This window comes from Rattus norvegicus, chromosome 4 (genome assembly GCF_021556685.1).
Source record: "Rattus norvegicus strain SHRSP/BbbUtx chromosome 4, alternate assembly SHRSP_T2T, whole genome shotgun sequence".
Classification (NCBI taxonomy): Eukaryota; Metazoa; Chordata; class Mammalia; order Rodentia; family Muridae; genus Rattus; species Rattus norvegicus.
Genome location: NC_141537.1, coordinates 50,804,282 through 50,826,429, shown reverse-complemented (window position 1 = coordinate 50,826,429; position 22,148 = coordinate 50,804,282). Strand labels below are relative to the sequence as shown.

The 22,148-nt window shown below is 39.1% G+C and overlaps 1 protein-coding gene and 2 pseudogenes across 1 annotated transcript in view; all 3 read right to left on the bottom strand.

Moving 5' to 3' along the window:
• The window catches only part of Kcnd2 (potassium voltage-gated channel subfamily D member 2), a 507,546-nt gene that overhangs the window by 264,960 nt on the left and 220,438 nt on the right, over positions 1–22,148 (bottom strand).
• On the bottom strand, positions 5,230–7,546 carry Sdad1-ps1 (SDA1 domain containing 1, pseudogene 1; annotated as a pseudogene).
• LOC147994766 (large ribosomal subunit protein uL3 pseudogene) lies at positions 19,001–20,297 on the bottom strand (annotated as a pseudogene).

Below are 22,148 nucleotides of genomic sequence, written 5' to 3'. Positions count from 1 at the left end.
GTTTAAATAGTTCCATTAGATCCTACTTGATACACTGATTTACATATATTTTGACTATTTTCAGACATGTTATCTACTTTAAAATGCCACAATATAATCATTTCCCATGAAGATGCATTAGCCCAGAGCTCTGAAAAACAAAATAGCGTGCCACGCGAAGAAATTTCTTCAGAATTTAAATTGCATTTAGAATAATCTCCACCTTCATTTTAGATGATTAAAACATCATTTGGATTCCAGATCACATTTATTTAATAGAGAAGTTGAATATTTTAAAACCGTTTAGCTAGTCCTTTTCTTGGAACACTGTTGCAATGTTAGGATAAATAAAATTTATTTTCATACACAGACTCATGTCTTATTTAGTTTTGTCACACATTATGTTAATTCTGTTCTTATAGCTTATCTAGGTCATTTCCTTTACAGTGCTGTTCCAACACCAGTATGTTACAGGCATGTTTTCCTGTGTTCTAAGTACCATATTGGAGCTATTTTTCCTTCAGCATAACGCTATCATTGATAAAGTCACTGGAGTCCACACTTAACTGCAGGACATAGCAGTGCAGAACAAGCCAAGCATCAGCTAATGTGTGCACATTCCTATCCCTTATTGCCACTTGAATCCCCTTCCGACATCCAAATTTTCCAGCAGTGGAAATAGCTCCATTTAGTTCTGTTCTCCTTACTTTTTATTCTTTGAAAATATATGCAGTTTGGACTTCATAGAGACACTCCCCTAAAACATATAATGTTTCAGGGTGTGGTGGTACAACCTTTAATCCCTGCCCTCAGAAAGCAGAGGCAGGCAGATCTCTGTGATTTCAAGGCCAGCCTGGCTTACAAATTGAGTTCCAGACACAGAGAAAGAAATCTTGTGTCAAAAAACAAGAGACAAAAACAAAAAGATAACCAACCAAACAAACAGAAAACATTGTTTAGGCTTGCTTTTGTAAGACATCCCAAAATAATATTAAGCTATCTGTAATCAAAGGATAATATTACAGTATAAATTTACTATTTATTATGATCAATTCATGTTTCACATAATTAGCTGTAGGTCAGTAATTTTAAGGCTTATTTAGTATCCCATTATATGTTATTTATTAATTACATATTTGGAGTGCTTCCCATTTAATGATATTGTAGCCTGTGCTTCTATGAATATTCTAGATAATGGCTTCAGAAGTAAACACGCATGTTCCACAAGCAGTCGTAACAATTTCCATTATTATGAACATATATAAACAATATAGTACTAGTAAATATGTAAACCAACATTTGGTCCTGTTAAAATTTTTTCTGATCATAAATATTTGTATTTATATAATCTAGTTACACATACCTATGGGAAACAAAATAATAATACAATGTATGAAACAATGTATGATGATCAGTTGGAGGCAATTATTACTCTAATTTTTGAAACAGTTATCAATTTTACATCCTGGTAACCTTTAATTAACTTTTCTCTTGTTTTCTTGAGACAGAGTTGAAACTCCTGTGGACTAGGGTTACCCTCTCTGGTATAGAATACTTTAACTAATTCTTCCTATTCAACCTTCGTGGTATCCATTTCTTGACCTTTTTTTATTTCCTCTCCACCATCTGCTGCTTAGTGTCCAGTGACAATGATTCCACTGTCTTCTGAGACATTGAATTTGTTTTAGATTCAGCAGACGGGAACATGCGGTATCTTTCTTTTTATGACTCGTGCATTTCACTTGATATACCATTGCTTAGCTCCATTTACTTTGCTGCAGACAAACTTACATTTTCTAATATTTTGTCTTCATAGCTCTGTCTTATGCATGTCCACCACATTTCTTAATTATATTATCTTTTCAATGGATACCTTGGTAGATTCTTTGATTTTATATTCCATTAAATATATAAATGAAGACATTTTTTGACAAAATGATTTCATTTATTTTGTAGCTGGGTAATATTATATATATATCATATATATTATATGAGAATGGATGTATATAGATATTGATATATGTGAGTGCACGTATATAAATATGCATATATTTATAAAATACATGAATGTGAGTATATGTGAGTGTGTGAATACCCACAAGTGTATGTATATGTATATATATATATATATATATATATATGACTGTACATATATATACATAAGTGTGTATATGCCCTTCTCTAGAAAGAAAACGCTAGTTTATGCCCACTGTCAGCTTTTCTATTTTGTTATTTGTATTCTTTTGTGCTGTGAGAATATTTTATGAAAGGGTATATAAATTCTTCATATGTTTTCTACCCCACTGAATTTTATGTTCATTTGTGGGAATTGCTTGATTATTTTATTCATAGTAATCATAGTGTATACATATGTATGCATAATGTGTATACATATGGTTGATGTGAACATATATAAGTTTGTATATATATGAATTATTGAAAACTGAATGTGTATGAGTACATGTGTTTATATGAATGTGTGTATATAAATATGCATTTAAATAAACAAATTAATTCATGAATGTATTTGTGTGGACATGTGTTCATCTGTGTGCATTTGAATGTATGTATGCAGGCATGCATATGAACATATGTATGTGTGGTAATCAGTAAGTCTTGATCATATGTTGTTTATATAAGAATGTTTATATAAGAATAGATGGGTATATACATATATACTTACACACATTCACATATATTGTCAAAGTGTAAATTATTTGACCACCCTAAATTTATATGTTGAAACTATAATCAAGCTCCAAAATATTCATATCACCAAGGTGATGAGATTATGGGACAAGGCCTTCAGAAGGTCATTACATCATATAGACAGAGTCTTCATGAATGAGATAATTGATATTATAAACAAGGATACAAACCACTGTCTTGTTTATCCCAATTTAGATGTTCTACTGAACTGGATCCACCTATGAATTAAAAAATATGACTTTAATGAACTTTTCAAGTACAAATACCTTGACCTTGATTCTCTAAAACAGTGACAAATATATTTTTAGAAACTACACGGTTGATCACAATTTGTTAGAGTAACATGGATAGACAAGAAATATGGATTCAAATGTAAATATATGTTTGCTCTATTTACATATATTTAAAAGTGAAAAGGTGATATTTAATTTTGGTACAGCATATGACAGTTTCTTTATAAACTGAGTTCAAGATGCCCTTGACCTAAGTTTTCTTTCTAAATAATTCTTTATATTAATAATAAAAATAGCAAAGCATGATTTTATGTTACTTTATTTATTTTTTCTCAGAACGATTAAATGTTTTAGTTCAACTAAAATTTCAATCAATTTTATGTACATTATAAATTTTCAATGAATTAGAAAAGAAAAAAACAAAATTTGTATTAATCGTAACATTTATGAATCATACCAACATCATGTTGACTTAACCATAGGACACAGGAAGTGTTTTCTACATTGCTACCCTGTCTACCATGTGCACCAGAATACACACAACAGAAGCCACATGCCCTGTGGTACAATGAGAATACTTGGTGTGTGACTTCTGAGAAGTGACTGGGTCCTAATGACACTCAGCTAGATCTTTACACATCAGGCTTCCCTCGATGGACTAAAAGTTTCAACATGATGCAAAGGCAGCCACAAATATCTAGCAATGCTTTATACACAGGGGATATTTAATATGAATTTTAAACTAGCTGTCTAAACACTGGGTTTAATGGTTCAAATAAACGTAGCATCTATAACTATCAGGAAAAAAAAAGAAAAGAAAAAATACTCCCCCCAAAACACCGTTTACTAAAAGAGAGGTAGGTGGTCTAACATTTACAGATAGAAACCTTGGCAGGCAGGGGTTAATTCACATGTTCACACAGCTGCTGTGACCTCTACCTTATGGGAGACACTTAGCTAGCATGAGGGATGCAGCTAGAGACAGCGAGACTGCCCTGTGTGGTGGCTCTTTACCAGTGAAATTTGGGAATGCCACACATGTGACATGCTAGGATTCTGAATTTATATGCCAAGCCCTGGGTATGACCCCTAGCAGCCTAGAAACTGGGCATGGTATTGTGTGCCTAAAATCCCAGCATCTGGGAAATGAGGGCAGGACTTAAAACAATAACAAAGAACACAGCAGAGCAACCCTGAGCCTCCAGATGCTTTCAGACCTGGTGCATAAGCAGACACTTGTGAAGAACACAGGAAGAAAGCCAAGGGGCAGTTCCAGGTCTCACGGATACAAATTTGCACTGAACACTTCCTCTATAGCTGTACTGGGTAAGGTTGAGGGGAAATCCCGTCACGGTTACCTGGGGTACCTTTGGGGAAGTAAGAAATAAATAAACCCCAGCAGCCTGCATGCAGACTGCGTCATGCAATGCGTTCAAATGTAGCAATAACAGCATGCACCACTGTACACACCTACCTGACTACCAACAACCTGTAAGCTTTGGTTGAGGACAAGGCATGGAACTGGTCAAACCACAGGAAGAGTAGGCATTCAGGGATGGGGAAGCTCAGTGGCAGAGAATCTGCTCAGGGTAAGCATGTGGCCCCGGTCCCGTGGCTCATCTCCAGCACGGCAAAACAAAACAAAACAAACAAACAAACAAACAAACAAAGCCACAAAACCCAACAGCAAGAGGCAGCAGAGAACCAGTCACTGAAAGGACAGCTCAGAGATGGCTTCTTTTCTCAATTAGGGTCTCGCTGTATAGGTCAGGCTGCCCTGAACTAATTCAGCATGTCATGCTGGTTCTAAACTCAGGAGCCTCCTGCCTTAGCTTCCCAAGTGTTGGGATTATGGGTGTGTGTCCATACCCAGCTAAGCATTTCAAAATCACGATTTAGACTTAAGGCAATGTTTAAAAAAAAAAGACAGAGCTCAACTGTCTACCCCAATCTGTACAGCAGAAGCCTGTTTGAGCAGGTAAGACTATTTAAAATAAGAACCTCTTATTCTTAATCCAGGAGCCCCAGTGACCCCAGGAATATGGACATGGACTAGCTGCTATAAGGAACTAGTTACAGCTTACTATAAACACCATATGTACACCTACCTTCAGTGAAGGGCTATGGTTCATTCGGCTACATATGCAGCAACAATTAGCAGGCACTCAGCACTTCTGTCTGAGTTAGAAGTGAGTTCTTAACATCGCTACTATTTACATTCCACATTCCCACCATCCCCACCTCCCAATTAAGAATACCAAATAGCTACCAATGTTACTGTTGTTTACAAAATATAGTGTTCCTTGACTATTTAATATAAGCAAATATTCACTAAGTTTCAGCATGCCGGTACACACAGCATCGGGCAGAAAATGGATAACTTGCTGATAAGTTACTTCATTGTTTTCCTCTTTTTCAGATGTGCATCTCCCAGTGCTAGCTGCTTCTTCCGGAAGGAGCCATGCTGTTTTTGACCGGACACTCGGGCTATACCCTATCATCATCAAGATCTTCTTTTTCTTCTCTTTATTTGTGGAGCTGAAAAATGGGTTTATTTTAGTTTTCTTCCTCACAAACTCCTTTCAGTCTGTCCTTCCAGCCACTATAGTTGCTAGTCTTGCCTCCTTGTTAGACTTGGGCTTTTTATGAAGGTGTTCAGTGTCCCAAAGAGAAAGCAATTCACCCCTGGACTCCTCATCACTGTCAGTGTCCAAGTATTCTGGGCTTTCCTCCGGGCAGCATCCATTTTCTGCTTCATCTGGGCCATGCGGAGTTTCTGGATGCCATCCCATGATAAAATGCAACTAGTGCTGATGGCTGCAGCTTTGGCTTTCCACGCCTCCATGGGCAAGCTGTCAGCTTCTTGGCTATTGCTGGCTGTTCTTCATCAGAAGAGTGGTGAACATCAACCCACTCGCCCTCCTCCTCTTCCTCCTCCTTCTCCTCCTCCTCTTCCTCCTCCTCCTCCTCCTCCTCCTCCTCTTTGTCCTCCTCTTCTTCCTCACTTCCTCCTAACTGAGCCTGGCACTTTCCCACACATCTTCATCATTTTCTGAATTCTCTTCTTCCTCAAGCTCTAGAAGCTCTGCTCTCGGGATGTAATCTTTAGCATCTAATACTCCATACTCTTGTATTCTTGCTAGGATGGAGGCTTTAGTGGGTTTACCCCGTAACTTCCGCAACATTTGAGGGTTCAGGGTCCATAACAGATGGATCAAACTTATGGCAGACATCACTACCTTCTTATCTTTGTGTGTCTTATATTGAGCCAGGTCCTGAAGAAGTTCTTTAGACATGGCCAAAGGACATCAAGCTGTGATCTCTTTTCTAGCATTGATTCTTACGGTCACGACTTTCCCAGAATTCTTGTCAGTAGCAAAACTGTTGGCCACCATCACGAGCAAAGACTGAATAACCTCTGGAGGCAGCAGGTGAGGAGAGGCACCTGCAGCGAACAGAAGGATCTTCGTGACTTCTCTCGCTGGTGGGGGTGCAGAAACCTTTGCATGAAAGGGTAGAAGTTGAAGAGGAAAAGCTTGTGAATCCCCACCAATCTGGAGACGAGGCTCGTGAGCATCATCTTCACGTCAAACGTCTCCTCCCAGCTCTCCAGCTGCTTCGGAAGCTTTTCTGCAAAGTCTCGGGGATCATGAGACAAGTGAGTAGCTGAAAAGTCGACACACTTCTGGTTTCTTCTTCTTAAGTTTCTTCCACACTTCCATCACCGTTTCCAGCTCCTTGTTTTTGGAGCCCTCCTTTTCCGTGGCACACTCCACCAGCAGGTCTCTCGCTGTGGTTCCGTCAGCCTCAGATTCGGAGTCCGCTGTTCTGCCTCTCTTCCTCATCTTTCCCGAGGAAGAAGGTCAAAGCAGCAACTAATATCTTGGCGATCTTTGAGAGACATGAAGTTGTGATAACATTGACAGTTTTGGCATCATTCCAGATGTTTCTGTAGAGTTCAATCGTCACATCCAGAGACATCTTGGCTGTGGTTGCGTTGCTGTCTCTCAACGTGGAGTACATGAAGTTCTGCAGCCCCAAGTTCAACTTGTTCTTCTTGTCTTTGGCGTTGATGTTCTTGATGTCAGTCACGATATGTGTGTATAGAGTCCTCTGCAGGACCTTGTTGTGGCAGCGCCGAAGCTCAAAGAAGAGCTCTAGCAAACGTGATGGGTTGATGAGATTCTTAGTTCTCAGTAAGATCAAGGCTCTGCAAAATGTCATGTGGAGGTCTGGGTCTAAGACGGTGTGGTTGTAGGAGAGCAGGTCCTTCAGCTCCTGCGGGGAGTTACTGAGATGCTTCGGGTAGCAGTGGCCAATCTGTGCCATGAATATCACCAGTTCTGAATGTTCTTTGCTGGGTCTATTTGGTTGTAACTTGAAAATCTCCATATTGGATTTATCATGATTATATTGCTGGAGAAACGACATAGGCCAGCAGGTCCTGCTTGATCAGATTCTGTAACTGCGCAGGTTGCTGGGCGGCTTGTTTTGCCGGACATGGCAGCTGTGGATAGGCTCTCTGGAGGGCAGATCTTGGAAAACATAGGTCTCTGTCAGTCACAGCCCAGTCCCCGTGGCAGTTTAGGCTCGTGTTTCCTAGTCTTATGTTGCTTTCTACAATATACACATGTGTCTATTTGTATTTTGGGTTTTATGAGATTCTCACTCCCCAAGAATGGGTAAAGGGAAATGAAATGCTCTAAGGTCCGAAATTCAAATAAATTCTGTTTTTCATTAAAAAAAGTAAAATTTCTACTTTTTACTGATGGCCATTAAATACTGTGGTCAGGCAAAACCTTCTATCTCCCATGAGATTATGCTTGGCACTAAGATAATAATTTTTGCATTTACAAACCTAGAATTAAGACTGCTAATTTGTATGGCACTGTTATTTCAAACTGTGATTACACATGAATTAAACTGTCAAAGTTTTAAACTAAAGCTCATGTTGTTTTTGTGAAATTTCTTAACATTAAAAGTATTTTATTAACACAAAATACACCATAATTATAAAGTTGGAGTTATTTATAATAATTATCTAATTTCTCTAATTACATTTCAACGTGTAGGTAAAACTTTCAAACATTCCCTAATTGCTTCTAAAAATTTAAATATTGGTGACAAAAATTATAACTAAAGTGGAAAAAGGAAGAATTCGGAGAAATCATATTTTAAAATTGTGTGCATCACTATTTAAGACAAACCTACATATACTTAGCTTGGATATGATGTTATTTTTATGTGTGAAGAGAGAATGCTGTTTCCTCTGATGATCTCCACAAGGTTTTCTATGTGAGGTACTAAAAATGTAGGTTAGTTCTTCCATATGCCTAGGGTAAACCTCTTACAACCTTATTTCCAACTAAAAAAAATTCACCTTGATTATGAATCTTAGAATAATAACTGCAATATATCATAACTTCCAAAGAAAGAAAGCCATTGTCCCATTACCTGAAAAAAGTTATTGTGCAGGCTGCCTGAATCACACCCATGCACTACATGTATGTAGCAACACAGAGCCCTTAGACTCTGGGTCCTGGATAGCTATAGTGTGCATTATTAATAGATAATGCTCACATTGGTATATATTTATTTCTATTTATATGTTTATTTATTTTTTGTGTTTATTTTGAATTCTGTAACAGAGAACTATAGACTGGGTAATATTTCAAAAATAAAACCCCCATAGTGGAAATACCAGTTAACCTGTGGTCCCATATGGGGAAATCTCAGGCGGTCCCTATTACAGATAAGGAGCTACAGACAATCAGTGACCACTAAGAGCTCTTTGCTAGGTTCTCCAGTCCCATGTGGTCCACCCTAAACACATATACATAAAAGCAATGTTAGATTGATTTGGGATTTTCCTTTGTATTTGCACTCTCTCTCTCTCTCTCTCTCTCTCTCTCTCTCTCTCTTTCTCTCTCTGAAGGAAGAAGAGGTCTTGTACTGTATATGTATTGGGAGCATAGAGAGAGTAGGAGGGAGATGTGAAGAAATGGTACAACAGAATTTATGTACAATACTCTCAAATACTGTATCGACATCCATCCATATACAAGGGCAGATTTCCCACGTTATTCACCTCTTAAAAGTCTACCCCTCCAGACTGCCAAATGACTCTTGCATTTCAACATGCATTTGGGAGACATAATCAAACTGTAGCAATGACTTTCTTGCTCCCCCCACTTTCTTCACCCCAGTGAACCCAACATTGGATATGTTCCTGTCCCTCAAATGTGACTCAGAGACAACATTGATATCCTTGAGCAGAACTTACGAAGATTCTCTGTTTTTCAGATTTGGGGGTCCTATGATTACCCCTATGTACTTGTTCTTCTGCTGTGATAAAACAGCATGATAAAGGTAACTGAGTTGAATGAAGCAAAAGCGTGTTTGGCTTAAGTCTCCAGATGGAGAAGAGTCCATCCTTGTGGGGAAGACTGGCAGCAAAAGGCAGCAAAACGGGATGTAGGTTGCAGTAGAAAGCTGAAGGCTCACCTTCTACACAAGCAGGAAGCAGAAAGTAAACTGGAAAAAGGGTAAGACTTTTGATCTCAAAACCAGTGGCATACTCTCTGAGACAAAACCGACCTCCTGAACCTCCCCAAGGTCTCCAGCAACACTGCCAATCGTGACTAATACTTCAAATGGTGAGTTTTTCAGAAACATTTATCATTTACACAGCGTACTGTGCTAGAAGCTGCATGTTTGTAACCGAAGTTTTCCTAATCAAAGAGGAGGCACTGGAGCTGTCCTTGAGTCCCTCGGCACCCAGCAAACATCCACAGAGCACCTACTTCAGATGGGCAGGGTTTTGGGTGCCCGTTCTTAGTTGACTTATTCTCTGAATCTCAGTGTAACCTCAACAATATGAGGGTATGCTTACTTTTTAAAAGGAGTTTTTCACAAGGTTCTGGTGAACCACACTGGACAAGGACAAAAATACTATTTTCTGCATTGTTCATGTTATTTTATGTAATTATTTTTTCATCATATCCCTCCTAGTTCCTTTGTGGATATCAACAGTTTTGAAACGTTTTGAAACATTCTAAGTAGTGTTTAAAAGCCTGAGTAGAGCTGTACACATGCATGACGGAGTTCAACACCCTGTAGGATTTGTCTGGTCCCCTCTGTAGCTTGTGATCTAGATTCTTAGCTTCATGATAGCTTACGTCACATGCTCCTTCTGTATTTCCATTAAACCTATGCATTCATTCTCTGAATTATAAGCATAACATTATGAAATAATCCAGCGACCGTGAAATTCAATTGTAAATTTACTTATTAGAATTATGATTTTAAAAGTAGCTTTCATTTGCCTGATACAATTGTCATCTCAGAGGATTATTTCTGAGTGAGCTCAACCTTTCTGACTCCTTATGATCTCTGGCTGGCTCGTTCAGCTCAGCTGTCTTGATTCAACTTCCTGCTAACTTGTTCAAACTGGCTTCCCTCAGCTTCTCAGTGCATTGCTCTGCTTGGCCTCAAACGAACGCTGGCTATCTGTTCTACTCTTCAGGCTCCTTCTCATTCTGCTTCATTTTGTCTTTACCTGTAACTTGTCTCTGTAAAGCTGTCCCAGTAAAACATCTCCCCGCCCTGTGCTGCTCTCTTAGGTTACATCTCTGTTCATGTGCTGTCCTCCTGAGAGTTGTGTGTATCCTATCTTTGACTCATTATGTCAAATATTTATCTGATTCATCGCTTTGCCTGCTCCTCTGTTAGATATCACTTTCAAACATGTCTGCTTCCTTCTACAATCTGGCTACATTGTTAGGGATTAAAGGTGTGTACTAAGGACGTGTCTGTATTCCAGCCAGAATATACTATAATCCACAGCACATCTGCTTTCCAACCAGATCACACAGACCTAGAAGAACTTTGGAGGATGCGGTCCCTTGACAGAATAGCCATGTTGCTGGGTTAAAATTACCCTTTACAAGATTCTTCTTCAAAACCTTACATATGTCTCCTTGGTTTGGGACTGATAACTACTTAGCTCACATAGGAGTGATGAGTTTAAATGGCATTTAACGGTGCATGCAACCACTATAGTGGTACCGGTCCAGTGACAGCCTGCGCCAATGTTACCACTCCAATTCTTTTCATTTCAGGGAGATTTCCAGGAAAATATCGTATGATTTATTGTACCTGAAGTCAAGAGTAGCAGGATATGACTGATATCACTGATTTGTGTTCTTTGCCCTGGGCCAGAATCTGGCCATTTATTTTCAGAAGCAGAGTCATTCCAGGATCCTGGCTAATATGAAGTATACTTTCTGAGCCTACTTTAATAACATATATTTGGTATTTTTTGGGGGGTGTACACAATGAATTCCATTTTCTCCCACAACACTAAATATGGATGGGTTGTAGAAGTGGGTGTTGTAGTAACATTTATAATATTTCAGATATTCTATGCATTCATGTTAGAATTATTGTAAAGCAAGCAAAGTTGACACATCTGTAATCTTCACTAATTTCTTAAGATTGAGAATCCCAAACAATTATTACTTCTAACCTTCGATGCCCTTCTTTGTACCTTTTGGATGGGGCAGAAATCTTAGCTTTCTTTATGCAAAATGCCACCACTTCAGGATTAACATTGATTTGGTAAGTATGTAATTGGGTGCAATATAGCAATTGAAATGAAAGCATCCCAAACTCGGGAGAAATCACTGTAAATGAAACTCTGGAAAGGAACATCAGAAGATAAACCCTTGTGAGCAAGATGGGCATCATGTCAGGGAGACAGGAAGATCGGAAGGCCTTGGTAGCGGTCATGGTATTTTTGTGATACTATTTATTTACAGTGCATTAGGATAAACTGTTTCATTAGGAAGATTAAAGGCTACTTTTCAAGTTCCAAAATTACACGAATGTCTGTTTTAAAATAGGCAACAGAATCAAAGAACTCAAATTCTATTAAAGTTAATAATCTGAAAGTGCATACTATACATAGTACACATAAGAAATATGAGGGCATCACATATAATTTTTACACATACAGATTATGGATATGTAAGTTAACTGAAGATAATTCAATTACATTGACTTAGACTGATCCATAGATGCATAAGCCATTTTTCTATGTGTGAATGAATTCATATTTGTGCTATGGATTTTAATGTGGTACATTAGATATACAAATATAAACTGTTGTAAATTTTCCCATACATTTAATACACAGAATATTAATATATGTTTTAAAAGACTGAATGCATTTCTACCAGAGTAGTAATTTTAATCAGGATACTTATTAACATTTAGCTGCAATTGCTGATTTGTCCTAATTATCTAACATTCTAGATTCTGAAATGGCTGAAGAAAATTGGACAAGATTACTCAGAGAAACTTCTTGAATATCGACTTTTTCAGAAATTCTACAAGGTATACTTTGATATTAATTTTTATGCATAAGGTTCAAGCTAAGTTAATTATTATGGATTTTTTCATGTATCTTATTCCCTTTTAAAAGACTAATAAAACACCCTCAAATTTGAGTTTTTTTCAAATACAAATTCCTAAATTACTTCATAAAGGGGACAAAGAAATAGCAGATTAAATTTTTAAAATGAGAGAGAACAGTTTTAGTTTTTTAACTCAGTCACCAATTGTGTTTTGTTTTATAAATGCTATTTGGGTTTTTAAAGACTGTAAGTTCCTACCACCCCCTGCCCCACACGGAAGCGATGGCACTGTTATTTCTCTGGTCCTATTGTTTGCTAAACATCTTTTCCATGGGCCTTTTCATAAGGAAAAATTTATTCTGTTTTTAGATTTTACTTCAGGTCCTTTCCGTATCATCTCAGAGAAAGTCCCAGTTAAGATGAAAGCTGTGTAGGGAGATGAGGTTTGGTTACACCATTTCATTATGTGTTCTGTCAAATATGTCAGGTCTAGTGGAAGCTGGTGCTGCCCACAGGCTAATAGAGTTATACACGGCCCCACCATTTATAGTGAAAGAGAAGGTCTGGGCTTTTGTACAAGGCAACTGCTGATGGACATGCTCCTGCCTGCATAGAGAGGGGTAAAGGTTGTACACCTTGAGCTCACTCATGCTCAGAAAATTGCTGGCCTTCCTTTGGACAGGGACTACATGAACCATGAGAGTTCATCCAGAATTCATTCATTCTTCACCCCTAGAACTCCCTGGCTTCTTCTTCCCCCTCCCTTCTCTTCTCTCCCTCTTTCTGTATGTTCAACCTCTTCTCACTCCCTTCATTGTTCTTGATATCCCACTTTAACAACAGTGGTGAACTTCTATTCCTCCTCTCATGAGCATTTGTTTTTGTTAGCCCCCAGAAGAGAGGTGTTTGCTCAGTGTTTGTTGTTGCTCTGTTTTGCTGTATTTAATATTAAGAGTTAGGTTAGTTGACGACATTGGTCTTGCTGTGGGGTTTCTATCAGAGGAGAAGGAGAGACCGGGGGGGGACAAGGGGGCTCCGTAAGGGGTGCAGGAGGGGAAGCACCATTTGGATTGTAAAAATAAAAGTTAGGTTGCTGCTCGCCTCCATAATGATGGCCTCTCTCCATTTCTCTTTCACGTTATTTCTTCCTTCCATTCATAGTTCCTTGCCCGTATTACTCAAAAGAAATGTTCCCATTTCTAGTAAGAACTCTACGCCTATTTGGCAAGAAGGAAGAAAAAACTGTTTAAATTTAATTTATTGAAAGTGAATAGTAGATGGTAGTGAGTGCCAGGCAGGATCCTCGAGTGCTCCAGCTCCATGCCTTTCACACGGACTTCCAATAGCTTGGCATATCGATTTTACAATTTATGGCTTTCAAAGCCATTTGCAGCCTCAGTCCTTCTTAGAGTTCCAATTTGCTTATGTCAGTCAAGAACACACTGACATTGTTCCATGACTGAATGTTTCCTTTATAGCTGTGTTAGCTGTGTGCGTGTGTTTTTTTTTAATACATCAATTCATTTGGAATGGGACTGAAAGCTAACATTGATTTCCCTAGCATTCTCCAAGTTCTAGTCCCATATATTTTGATCCTATTGGATATGTTTAAAAGGATAGTTTGGGCAGTCCTTTCATGAATTTTTCTTTTCTCAAATACTGTATTTGACTTATGAAAGAAAGACAGGAAAGTCAGGAAGGAAAGAAGGAAGGAAGGGCAGAAAGAAAAGTAAAAAAGGAAGAGAGAAAGAAAGAAAAAAGTTAGAAAGAGTTAAAGAAAGACAGAAAAGAGCAAAAGGAAGAAAGTGATAAGAAAGAAAGAGAGAGACATACACACACGGTGGGAGGGGGGAGAGACTGTGAATAAAATGAGTGAACGTGAAGAGAGGGCGGGGTTTCCATCATTCCCGATGGGCATTTCCATTCATACCTTTGCTGCTGTTATGGATTCCCTTTGGTTTTAATATGGAGTCTACCTTCAAGGTCCAGGAGAAGTGGCACTCTAGCACTGAATGAACAGGTGATGGCTGCCTCTTGTCACTTACAACCAACTCTCCTTTACTTTTTCATGACTAGAGGAATGTATTCTTTGTAATTCCTGCGATTTTCTAAGCTGGTTTTTGTTTGTTTGGTTGGTGAGTTGTTTTGTTTCGTTTTGCTTTGTTTAGTTTTAATCTTGATGTACGAAGGCCCCTGGGTTCAGCTGACAGCTCACCAGGTAAAGGCACTTGTAGCCCAAAGCCAAAAATGTGAGTTCCGTGCCTCCATTACACATATTAACTCCAAAAATTTCTGCCATTACTTGATTGCAAGCTAAAATAAAAATATAGTGAGTTGGAATATTTTCACACTTGACTAAAATATACTATTATTAATTATCATTACTATTAATTTGGTTTTATTGGAGTATATCACTATCAACTTAATTTATTCCTTTTCTACAAAAAGTGTGTGTGTGTGTGTGTGTGTGTGTGTAGGTTTGTGTGTGTGTGTGTAGGTGTGTGTGTGTGTGTGTGTTTTGTTAAAATGTGAAAGATTGGATTTCCAATACAGGAGTAGCTGTATGTTTATATATTTTTGTTGTTGCTGTTATAGGGTAACTATTCAAAGACATATAGCTCTTAATTTGATAACCCTCTCTTAAAAAATACTGACTTTTTTATTTAAAATAAATGACCATGAATGTAGCCAGTCTTCTTAGTTGGAAGTGGAGGCTCTAAATGAAATATGACCTTACAAATTTTACATATGATTAGAAAATAAAAATTAAAAATATGAAATCTATTATCAGCCTTAAAGTATAACTGCTCTACTTGACTCAAGACATTAAAAATAATTTTAAAGTGTCAGAAAGAAATGCACATCTATTGAAACATATTCTAAACTGAACATTTATTGCTTCTGAGGACTCAATATTTCTCCCTCAATCTAGAAGAGTAGCTTGCATGTCTGGATAAAAGTAGAGGATGTGAGTGAAGCCTTTAGACAATTAAAAGCAGAACTCTGGAACTGTCTGTACTAAGAGGGCCAAAGGCATACGTCTAGCATCCTTGAGAGGTTACAATATCCACAAACTTAAGTCTTCAAAGATAATAAACACTTAAAATGAAAGCTGAACCACGCACTTTCATCGATGTGCCCATTGACCTCACGTATCCTACCCTTCATTCCCATGCATGAGGCAGAAACATCTCAGCCTCTTAAAAACTGCCTCTGTTGCTCGTTTTCTTATTTTGTTCCATGTGCTACATATGTGTACACATCTTAAGTTGTGTGGGCATGGAAGTATGTTCACTTGTGTATGTGTGCGTGTAGGTACGTGCACCTGTGTGTGAAGGCCAGGATATGTCACATGCTGTCCTAAATTGTTCTTCCCTTATGTCTGGAGAGAGTGTTTTTCATTCAATGTGAAACTTACTAATTGTCTAAGCTGAGCAGCCAATCAATTTCAGGAATGGGCCATCCATCTCCACTGGACCTCATCTCTGGAATTACAGATGTGCTCAATATTCCCAGATTTCACATGGGTTATGGTGATCCTAACCCAGCTCCCTTTATTGTAGACACTGTACTTGCTGGGCCATCGCCTCAGCCCAAATGTCTCTTGCTTCTTTCAAAACCTTACTCCTCATGAGTCCCTTTAGCTTTTATTCATTTGTATGTACACTTTACTTTTGACCAACCCTTGTCCTGTAGCTAAGAGTCAGATTTCTTCACAACATAAGGCTTGGAAAGAAAAGCAAAATGTATAAAGAACAAGTCTGTATGGATTCTTTCTACTCAGAAACATACCTGCATGTACACATCATTCCACTTATAATGGCTATAGGTAGTAGATACTTTTAATTCTTCCCCTTTTACATATTTATCAATCAAGTAAAATTAGTGTTTTGGTTTTCAAGTTGAAATACACTGCTTGTTTCAACTTAGGAGTAGCTTTTTAACATTTCAGAGTCTGTGTTACCCCCACTGGCCATCTCTGTTGCCTTTTCTGCCTCTGTCCTCCATGTTATGATACTTGGTAATTCTTGCACTTCCTATTTTTCCAGTATAATTGTAGTGAAGAATCTCACCCACCATTTTTTACTTCATTTCCACCTTTCTTAAGTGAAAATCCTTTCGAGAAGGCTTTGCCTTATTTTTACCTTGTTATTTCCCCTTTTAGATGAACTCAGGCATTTCCAATGTTTTTCCTACCACTTCCATGCAGATAACTCACAGATGTATATATCTAGCTTTGACCTTTAGAAAGCCAAGTGATCCAGACTCACATTCTAGTTGACTATTGTGCTTTGCCACCTGGCTGTCATCCTGGTGACTCAAACTTGACATTCACGGGCTTTAAATTACTACAGTTCCTTTCCCTAATGCCTCTTTCCTCAAACTCCCCTTCCTGGAGGCTATAAGGCTTCTGCTATCTGGATAAAATACATACTGGTTATTCTTAAGAACTTTGGTAAGTATAATATTAGGGCAACTTGATCGTTGTTCAATCTATAACATAAACCATAAAGTTAAAACAAATGGTTAACATCTAAGGTTGAAGTCAGTCTGACCCGGGTTTGAATCTCAGCAAAACTTACAAGTTTATAAATGTTGTCATAAATGAACAAATTCACAGAGGAAGTCATGGCTAAAAGAGGGTCTGCATGGAGGGATGAGTTGTATTGAGACATAGATCATACGCATTTTACCTCTTTAGAACATACAGTTTATTGCTAATTTAATTATAGCTAAAATTATTTGAGTGCATTGTACACAAAGGTAGTGGTACTTTAATATTATTTGACAAAAGGCAAGAGGTAATAAAGACAAAGGAAACAATTGCCTTGAATAACTAAAAGTAGACTAACTTTATTTTCTTTGAGCATAGCCACAAAGGAGTCAATAAAATGAGTTTTTTAGTTGGGTATAAAATTGGTGTGAATAAAGTGGAAAATGTGTACAATGAAGTAGATAACTAAGCTTCTCTCTCCTTAGGACTATGTCAGTGTCCAATTACCTCAGCTGTATAACTTAATTAGTGCAATTAAACCAACCCACGATTATCTCTAGGATAGTAAATTTATACTTGATTTTATATATGAAGAAGCTATTAGCTGTTATGTAAAGGATAATTACACTAACATCCACAGATCTAGAGAGGCAAACTAACAAGGAGGGATCTAAAGTGAAATGCATGGCTCTCCTGGGGAAGGGCAAATAAAATAGATTTTGCAGGTAGAATGGGGGCCAGTGGAGTTGGGGACAAGAGGGGTCAGATGGGAGAGGGAAGGAAAAAGGGGGAGAGTACAGAGGAGAGAGGATTGTGATTAGACGGAGGCTGTGGCGATCTAAGGCAAAGAAAAGTTCCTCGAACCTGTGAGGGTGAGCCTATGGAGGACTCCTGGATTCAGAGCCTGAATTGTATAACCAGGCAAAGCTTCCAGTGGTGAGCCTGGGGCACAAACCCAGCCTTCAAACCTACAACCTACAATTTGACCTACCTGGAAGATGTTCTAGGACTATGGTGCAACAGACTTCATGGGAGTGGACAGCTGAAGACTGGCATAACTTGAAGCCCATGCTACCAGAGGAAGCCCATGTGTAACAGAGCCAGGATGGCCAGGAATAGAAGCTGGATGGCCCAGAGACCAAGCGTAGAACAAAACATGACTGGTGGAAAACAAACGAACAAGTGAATAAAATGATTCCTAATGACATTCTGCTGTGCTATAGTCAATGTCATCAATGAGGCTTCGTGGCAGCTGCTAGAAGTCGATGCAGAGACCCACAACAAAAGCTTGCAGAAGAAGGGCCAGAGAGATTATAGAAGCCAAAGGGGTCTAGGACACAAGAGGAACATTAGCCACAATGTCAACTAAGAAAGTTTCATAGGAACTCACCAAGACTGAAGTGATAAACAGCCTGTGTGGGTCTGTACTATTTCTTCTGCATGTTTTTGCACTTGTTAAGGTTGGGGTTTTTGAGGGAGTCCTCACAGTGGAAGTGGGAGAGACATTGATTGTTTTGTTGACTCTTGGGACTGTGCTCATCCTACTGGGTTGCCTCATTCAAACTTGATATGAACGTTTGTGCCTGGTTATGGTATCATGTGCTGCCAGGTGCAGTGCAGCTACTATCACTAGTAGGCTGCTCTTTTCTGACTGGAAATGCAGGAGCACTTCATCTGGGGCAGAGATGAGCTTGGAGGGAAGAGGGAGGGGAGGAAGGAGAGTAGGCAATCATGATGTATTATATGAGAGGGTAGGTAAAAGGAGAAAAAAAGCAAACAATCCAAGAAAAGGTAGTGTTTTGTTTAAAAAATAATCATCATCATTTGACAATTTGTTTCTGCAATGTGTCTCTGTAGTGTATCTCCTAAATCTTAGCTGGCAATACACATCAAAGTTCCTCACAACAGCCATTTATCAGCAGTGAACACATCTACTCTGAGTTGTTCTTGTTCTCCGTTGTGATCCCTTTCTAGCAATTCAGTCAGCAGAGTATCTAAGATCTAATGTTTATAGGTGACCAGTATGTTGGAAGAACATTTTGGCATGCATGTGAAGTGAATTATGATCAATTTTAATGGTTACTTTTTTGTTTTTTGGGTTTTTTTATACCTAATCACTATGTAGAAGCAGGTTTCTATGTCAAGAATTAGGGTAAAACTAGTCTTATCAATTAAAACATGAAAGTACTTAATAGCAAAATTCCTTTTTTTTTTACTGGAAACATTTTATTGACAAGACCCCACCAGCTTCACAAAGTTCTCCTGGCATCAAGCACCTTCCTTCTTGGCAGTTCGATCTCTCTCAAGTGGTCTCGCAAATGCTTTCTTCTCCTCCATGGTCTGGAAGCGACTGTGTCCAAACTTGGAGGTGGTGTCAATGAACTTAGGTCAATTTTCTCTAGAGCCTGATGTTTGGCCTGGACCAGCAAGGACTTTCGAAAAGTAAGCACTAGCTTCTTAGATCCCACCACACAGCCTTTGAGCATGAGGAAGTCATTGGTCACCTCACCATAATGGACAATGCCAACCAGTGCGTTGATGCTCTTGTCAGACAGGTCATAGATCAGTTTACCATCCTTGATGAGGTGGCTTTGACCAATCTTGTAAATCTTCTTGTTAATCTCTGTTCTGTGATGGTAGCCTTTCTGCCCAGCTCGAGTCACAGAGAAGGCTACACCGGCAGGGTGCCAAGCTCCAATACAGGCAACTTTGCGCAGCCCTCGATGGGTCTTTCTGGGCAGCTTCTTTGTATGCCAACGACTGGTCACTCCTTTGTAGCCTTTGCCTTTTGTCATGCCTATGACGTCAATCATCTCATCCTGCCCAAACACCTGGTTCACTGGGACCGGCTGCTCCAGCCTCTCTCGGGCTCAGTCTAGCTTCTCAGCCACTTTGCCCCCATTCACCTGGATCTCCATCAAGTGTGCCTTCTTCTGGCGGGGAGGAAGCAGACGCATCTGAGTGTGGGCAATTATGCGGATGACCTGGCGGTACTTCTTCATGCTGTTGAATTCCTTCTCCAGCAGCTTCTTGCCTGTGTCATCTTGTTATTTCTTACAGCATTTGGTAAAAAGCCTTCTTCTTAGATTTTTGCCAGTTCTTGTAGAAATGCTTTTTATGCTCAGAAAATGTAGTCTTGAAGGTCCGAAGCCTCGTGAGGTTTCCACATATCCCACAATGCCCACAACCAACACCAATGGGGTTTTCACAACGGTCACAGTCTCCACAACTTCTTTCTTGTTCACCTTAGATCCTGGCTGGTCAACTTCCCGGACGATGTGGGTCATGCCAGCCTTGTACCCTAGAAAGGCTGTGAGGTGAACAGGCTTGGAAGGGTCATCCTTAGGGAAGCTCCTCGCTTTCCCGCGATGCCGGCTGCTGCGCTTCCGAGACAAGAAGCCCAAGGACCCTTGCCTAGGAGCTGAGAATTTCCTGTGAGACATCTCGCCGCCACACTCCGCCGATTGCAAAATTCTTTTATCTTGTATAGCATATGCTGGTTTTAGACTAATTCTCCTGCCTGTATCCACATACTGGTCCTACAGGAGTGCTGCATAGGTGAACAAAAGTCTTGAGACTTTAAGATACACATGTATGTTTTAGAAAGTCTTGTTATTTTAAGATGTATATTTTGGTCTGAAATTGGCATCCATTAAGTTTATTATCACAACAGATAATCTATCCCTTGTATAATCTAGTTCTTTCTCCTTTCGATTGTTCTCTGCAGCAATGATGCAGAAAACACTTCTTTCTCTGGTTAGCATCCAAATCAAATAAATTTTCTCATTTGGACCATGGGAGCAATCAAATGAACTATCATTTCTATAAAAACATGGGGATTTTTTTATGTTAATCAAATAGGAAGTTCATAATGACAATTATCGAAATAAACTCTATAGAAACCTTTTGAAAAAGTACTAGATTATGTTTCACAAATAGTTCTTAAAACGTCTTTTCCGCAAATTATAACTACATGTAGAACTGGGGTTATTGGTCTATTAATTCCTGTGTCTTAAAGGCTGAGGCCAGAGGTTCATAAGTTCATGACCTTCCAGGGAAACTGGAAAACATGGAAAGAACCTATTTCATGTTAAAAATTATAAGAGGGGGAGGGGCAAGAATTATAGCTCTGAAATAGCACTACCCTTCTCTGCGACAGGTTCTGTGTTTATTCCCCAGCACCTAAAAACAAAATAGACACGGAGAACAGAGGGGAGAATGGAGGAATAGAAGGAGACAAACACTCCAGGAGGCTCTGCCAGAGCCTGACAAACACAGAGGCAGATGCTCGAAGCCAACCATTGGACTGAGAACAGGGTCCCCAATGGAGGAGTTAGAGAAAGAACTGAAGGAGCTGAAGGGGTATGCTACTCCAGAAGAAGAACAATATCAGCCAACCAGACAATCCAGAGCTCCCAGGGACTAAGCCATCGACCAAAGAGTACACATGGAGGAACCCATGACTCCAGCCGCATATGATGTAGCAGAGAACGGCATCGTCTGGCATCAATAGGAGAAGCAGCCCTTGGTCCTGTGAAGGCTCGTTTCCCCAGTGTAGGGGAATGCTAGGATGGTGAGGCAGGAGTGGGTAGGTGGGAGGGGGAGCATCCTCATAGAAACAGGGGGAGGGGTGATGGGGGAGGGGGGAAGCTGGACAGGAGAACATTTGAAATGTAAATAAAGAAAATATCCACTAAAAGAAAAGAAAAAAAGACAGACAGACAGGCAGACAGACAGACAGACAGACAGACAGACAGACAGACACACACACACACACACACACACACACACACACACACACACCACACAAGCACACATGCACACTGGGAGGTAGGGAGGGAGAGGAGAAGGGAGAGGGGAAAGAAGAGAGGAAAGGAGGGAAACAGACAGACAGACAGAGGAGACAGGGACAGACAAAGAGATGATATGTGTGCATGTTACTATTGAAAATAAGAATACACACTTGTGGCTTTGGAGCTCATCTTAGGAAATATTATTTCCTCTTCAATTTTTTCTAATTCTTTTGTAAATTTATCGATGTATTATTTATTTATCATTTATTCAGCTAGCAACATAATAATGATAAAATATACTTCAGATATAAATAAATAATATTTTATGATATTTCATTAAGTGAAAAGAAAAACAGTATTGCTAGTTTGATAGCATACTTATTCAGAAAAACTGCCAGGATAATTTTATTCTCAAAGAGGCTAAAGTTTCTTCAAACTTCAGCACAACTTGCACATGATCAATATTTACTAGAACTCCTGTATGCGTAAATAATACCATATTGTGGTGCTATAAACTATCTCA